Source organism: Pristiophorus japonicus, unplaced genomic scaffold, assembly GCF_044704955.1.
Source record: "Pristiophorus japonicus isolate sPriJap1 unplaced genomic scaffold, sPriJap1.hap1 HAP1_SCAFFOLD_110, whole genome shotgun sequence".
NCBI lineage: Eukaryota > Metazoa > Chordata > Chondrichthyes > Pristiophoridae > Pristiophorus > Pristiophorus japonicus.
Genome location: NW_027250756.1, coordinates 948,025 through 954,146, shown reverse-complemented (window position 1 = coordinate 954,146; position 6,122 = coordinate 948,025). Strand labels below are relative to the sequence as shown.

The 6,122-nt window shown below is 45.0% G+C and overlaps 1 non-coding gene across 1 annotated transcript; it reads left to right on the top strand.

Annotated features, from left to right (window-relative positions):
- The first annotated feature begins 325 nt into the window (after positions 1-325).
- Positions 326-398, top strand: trnai-uau (transfer RNA isoleucine (anticodon UAU)). Its single transcript has one exon. It is a non-coding gene; the product is annotated as a tRNA-Ile (tRNA).
- Positions 399-6,122: the final 5,724 nt, after the last annotated feature.

The window sequence follows — 6,122 nt, the reverse complement described above, 5'->3', positions numbered from 1 at the left end:
ATACTTTCTGTGATAGACCGAGATTACAGACTATCTGGCTTCACCTGCCCTTTGCCAGGCACGTGTTCGGGGTTTAATTTTGTAAACTGGGTGAGTTCGCTGATCGCGGGGAGACGGTAGCAGCCTCTGTGGCCCCACTGTGAGGATGTGGAAGTGAACACGGTGGCTGGGTGATTGGTGACATTTCTGTAAAGACCAGCGGAGGAGAAGGATTGAAAACTTTTAGTGTGGGACAGAAGTTGTTTAAGGTGAGACAACACATTCCCGATCAGCACAGAGGGAGCTCACTGGTCAGCTCCCCTCTGTTGGGGGCGTTGTACCAGAGGTTTCTGTAGTGTAGTGGTTATCACGTTTACTTTATATGTAAAAGGTCCATGGTTCGATCCTGGGTAGAAACATTATGTTTAAACTTTCTGTGGATGAACAATCGGATGCGAGTTTAGTCTCGCTGCAAATGCTGCCTGGCCTGCTGAGATTTCCAGCGTTTGCTGTTTTTATTTGTTATTTATTCTTCTGGCAAAAGGGCTCCCTTATTCCATAATTGCTTTTTATTTCACTTCAATAAATAGATAACTTTGAGTGAGAGAAAACGGATCCACCGAGGACCTTTCGCGCGTGAGACCAACGTGATATCCGCTACACTGCAGCCAATCAAAGGGCGAGAAACCACTGAATATAAAGGATGAGCAGACAAATATCAGGGGCAGTGCAGTCTGGTCAATGTCAAATCCTCCTTTCTTATTCAGCAGTGGCATGAATGGGAGTCAGACGTCACAAAGTTTAATTAAAGACACAAATACAAGTAACACTTGCAAATCTTTTAATGTAACATTCTTTCACTTTATTTGAAATCCTACTGCGTTGAATCTGAAAATACGCACAGTGGGATTTTATCTTCACTACTGATTGTATTTCGTGTGCACGGTAGGAATAACCGGTGCTGTTAAATTTGATAAAAGTTGCCCCAGATTCGTGGTGTCATCGGCAATGAAGACTTTGAACCAGAAAGCGAAAATACAGTTAGTAAAATGGGATATGGTTTAACAGTTAACATGCAAAGCACAGGACAAATGATTGAAGTATGGAGTGTCCCTGAGTTAGCATTTGTTTGATTGTGCAAAAGAAGGTGAGGGGTTAATTAATTATGCTTTCCTGTGAAAGCAAGAGAAAAGTTTTCGAACAAACCATCCGTTGACTGTCAGGAAGGCGCTGCTTGTGATACCTGGTGGGAATGGGCGGGATTTTAAAGCCCCTTTTATGGCAGAACCTTCATATAGACGAATATCCCTTAACTATTGTGGTGCAATGGCAGTGCGTCTGACTCTAGATCAAAGGGTTGCTTGTTCAAATCATGTCGGGATCACTGTTCTTTTAGCAATTGCTGTTTCACAATAACCAGACTCATGCTGCAATGTCTGTCTCACTGGTTAGCAGTGGTAGGGTTGGGGACAGCATCAAACAAGAAAGAAGGGATGTGTGCAGTGGTGGAATAGCAGTTATCATGGGTGACTTTAATCGATATAGTGATTGGGCTAACCACATGGTAGTAATTTGGTGGAGGAGGATTTCATGGAGTGTATTATGGATGGTTTTCTCAACCAAGAAGAGAGCTGGCCATCCTTGACTGGGTGATGTGTAATGAGAAGGGACTAATGAGCAATCGATTTGTGTGAGGCCCCTTGGGGAAGAGTAACATAAAATGGTAGAATTCTTCATTAAGATGGAGATGTCACAGTTAATTCAGAAACTTGGGTCCTGAACTTAAGGAAAGGTAACTTTGACGATATGAGGTGTGAATTGGCTAGAATAGACTGGCCAAGGATACTTAAAGGATTGACGGTGGATAGGAAATTGCAAACATTTAAAGATCACACGGGTGAATTCAGCAATTGCACATCCCTGTCTGGAGTGAAAATAGAACGGAGAACGTTGCTCAACCATGGCTAACAAGGGAAATTAAGGTAGTGTTAAAACCAAGGAAGAGGCAGATAAATTGGCCAGAAAAAGGAACAAACCTGAGGAGTGGGAGAAATTTAGAAATCAACAGAGGAGGACTAAGGGTTTCATTAGGAGGGTGAAAATGGATTGTGAGAGGAAGCTTGCTTGGAACATAAAAACTGACTGCATAAGCTTCTGTAGATATGTGAAGAGAAAAAGATTAGTGAAGACAACTGTAGGTCCCTTGCAGTCGGATTCAGGTGAATTTATATTGGGGAACAAAGAAATGGCAGACCAATTGAACAAATACTTCAGTTTTGTCTTCACGAAGGAAGACACGAATAACCTTCTAAAAGTACGAGGGGACCGATGGTCTAGTGAGAATGAGAAACTGAAGGATATCCTTATGAGGTGGGAAATTGATGGGATTGAAGGATGATAAATCCCTGGGGCCTGATAGTCTACATCCAAGAGTACTTAAGGAAGTCGCCCTAGAAATGGTGGATGCATTGGTGCTCATTTTCCAACAGTCTATTGACTCGGGATCAGTTCCTATGGACTGGAGGTTAGCTAATGTAAAACCACTTTTTAAGAAGGGAGGAGAGACAAAGCGAGTAATTATAGACCGGTTAGCCTGACATCAGTCATGGGGAAAATGTTGGAATCAATTATTAAGGATGAAACAGCAGCGCATTTGGAAAGCAGTGACAGGATCGGTCCAAGTCAGCGTAGGATTTATGAAAGGGATGGATTTATGCTTGACAAATCTTCTGGAATTTTTGAGGATGTAACTAGGAGAGTGGACAAGGGAGAACCAGTGGATGTGGTGTATTTGGACTTTCAAAAGGCTTTTGACAAGGTTCCACACAAGAGATTGATGTGCAAAATCAAAGCACATGGTATTGGGGGTAATAGACTGACGTGGATAGAGAACTGGTTGGCAGACAGGAAGCAGAGAGTCGGGATAAAATGGACCTTTTCAAAATGGCAGGCAGTAACTAATGGATTGCCGCAGGGCTCAGTGCTGGGACCCCAGCTCTTTACAATGTACATCAATGATTTGGATGAAGGAATTGAGTGTAATATCTCCATGTTTGCAGATGATACTAAACTGGGTGGCGGTGTGAGCTGTGAGGGGGACACTAAGAGACTGCAGGGTGACTTGAACAGGTTAGCTGAGTGGGCAAATTCATGGCAGATGCAGTATAATGTGGATAAATGTGAGGTTATCCACTTTGGGGGCAAAAACGTGAAGACAGAATATTATCTGAATGGTGGCAGATTAGGAAAAGGGGAGGTGCAATGAGACCTGGGTGTCATGGTTCATCATTCACTGAAAGTTGGCATACAGGTACAGCAGGCAGGAAAAAGGTAAATGGTGTGGTGGCCTTCATAGCTAGGTGATTTGAGTATAGGAGCAGGGAAGTCTTACTGCAGTTGTACAGGGCCTTGGTGAGGCCTCACCTGGAATAGTGTTTTCAATTTTGGTCTCCTAATCTGAGGAAGGACGTTCTTGCTATTGAGGGAGTTCAGTGAAGGTTCAGCAGATTGATTTCCGGGATGGCTGGACTGATATCTGAGGAGAGATTGGATCAATTGGGCCTTTATACATTGGAGTTTAGAAGGATGAGAGGGGATCTCATCGAAACATACAAGATTCTGATGGGACAGGACTGGGTAGATGTGGGTAGATTGTACCCGATGTTGGAGAAGTTGGAGCAGGCTCGAGGTAAGGATGACCCACTCCTGTTCCTAATTCTTATATTCTTATGTTCTCATAGCAATTCTGGAAGAATAACATTGAAACCAAATGTGACCTGACACCCAGAAAGAAGTGTTAAGGCAGAAGGTTAAATGCTGCATCCCTTTCTGCAAAGAAATCCTTTCACAAACATTTCTCTGACCGAAACGGCACAAAACAAAAATGTTCCTTTCAAAGTCATTAAACTCCCGAATTTCCGTGCCCTGCGAATCTCCTGAATCAGAAGCCTCTAGTTTTGCCGACTCAATCCATGTCCATTTGCAATGTTCTGCTTCCACCCACACGATGAAATGTGCCACTAACTTATCGAATCATGGAATGGTTACAGCACGGAAGGCCATTCGGCCCGTCGAGACCGTACCGACTCTCAGCGAGTCCCACTCCCCCGCCCTGTCCCCATAGCCCTGCAATTGTTTTTCCTTCAGACACTTATCCAACTCCCATCTGAAAGATAAGATTGAGTCTGTCTCCACCGCCCTTTCAAGCCATGCATTCCAGATCCTAACCACACGCTGCTAAATGGCCAGCTCCTGTTCCTATGTGTAAAACCTGGGAAACACGAGATCAATTCCTGCCACACTCACAGCCTTCCGAATTATAGCACCTTAATTATATTCTCTTGAAACCAGCTCCTGAAGTATCGGCCAGCTGTGTAGGATAAAGCTCTGGTTATGTACCTAGCATTGTGTCAATCGCAGCGTTTTTGTAGTGTAGTGGTTATCACGTTCGCCTAACACGCGAAAGATCCCCCGTTCGAAACCGGGTCGAAACATTTTGAACATTGTTCAATTAAATATTAGAAAAAATGGAATAATTGACATTAATGGTTCAATATTAACAAAGTTGGTGTTTGTTTCTGCTGATGTTAATAACCCTTCAACTAGGCTGGAGTTTAATGTTTTGATATTTCAAATAACAGTGTTGATATTTAGTGTCTCCATGATAAGAGAGACTGTTTGATTTTCTGTTTCTGACTGCTCCATTTTTGATCGGGGCGGAGGAGCGGTGAGAGATCGGGGCCCAGGAGCGTCGTGATCGGGGCTCAGGAGAGGCGAGGGCCCAGGAACAGCACGGGCCAGCCCACACTGCGATCTATGGATAGTCGGCGCATGTGTATACACTACGTCCATGCAGCAGAGCTTGGTCTATGGTCGCCTTGTGTAATCCTTGCCACTGGACCAAGACCTAGCACTGTCAAGCTCGTGTGGTGGTTGGTGTGCAACGGTCACGCCACGTTAAAAAAATCCACCCACAGGCATCTTCCACCCTTCAGCATGTAGTTCTGGACCTAGATTGTCAGGTCCCTCATCGAAACACCTGTAAACTTATCCCTTTTTAGTCTGGAAACAAGTCATCCTCGATACGAGGGACTGCCTAATACTGTACTATTAACAAAATGCAGTGTCTCACAGCCCTGTTAAATTGGCTGGTTTCTCTGTACAGTTCTGTACACACTCGAACTCTACACAGTTTCTCTCACTCCCTCCCGTTTACAGCCCTGACGGTGCAGAAAGCCCCTCTCAAAGCTGCACGTTCCGGCTGCATTCAGTTGAGTTGGGAGAGCTTATTAAAGGATCCTGCATCTCCGCCTCGCTTCACAACAGCAGATCGAAGCCGCAAACAACCCATCGACTCATCGCTCGTCCCCAGCTCCAGAGTGAGTGAGGCCGGGACTGTCATGTATTCAACCAGCATTGTAACCCATGTATAATCTGACCGATGTTGTACACTGTGAGAACAATGACCACTAGGTGGTGAACTTGTGGGAGACACTCCTAACCTGGACCTTCAGGTATAAAAGGGGAATTTCCACCCACTTCCATCACTTGAATGCTGAGGAATAAAGTACAGGTCATAGACTGACCTTCTCTGAAGCATGGGCCTCGTGTGCATTTACACTGTATAGTAAGGACGTATTAATGGCGACGAGAAACTGGGATTTAAACCACGCGAGCATGGCCACTAGCAGAACAGACGAGAGGTACTGTGTTGAGCAATGGTTGGGACAGAGATTCAACATTGTTAAAGCATCAAACAGTTCTCCAGGCAGCCAAGGGCAGTCAGGCATGCCCCAATATGTAGCCGAACCCAGAGGGGGAGTTCGACAGAGACAATGGCAAACTGAACGGCAATTCACGTCATTGCAAGGGACAATGCGGCCAGTAATGGGGCCATCAACACCAGTTAATGGTGCACTCAAGGACAATCACGGGGCAGTCAGTGACGATCGACTGGCAAGAGACCTTTTGTTTCCAACAGCAGCTCATGTTGGAGGCGTGGAGGCACACACTCAGCCGGAGTTTGCAGAGATGAGCAAAATACCTGCAGAAATTGCAGAAATGGACACTGGGGGAAATCGCTGGAAGGTGAAGTTCAGTGAGTTCATGTGGAACACGTATACAGTTCATACACCAGGACGCCA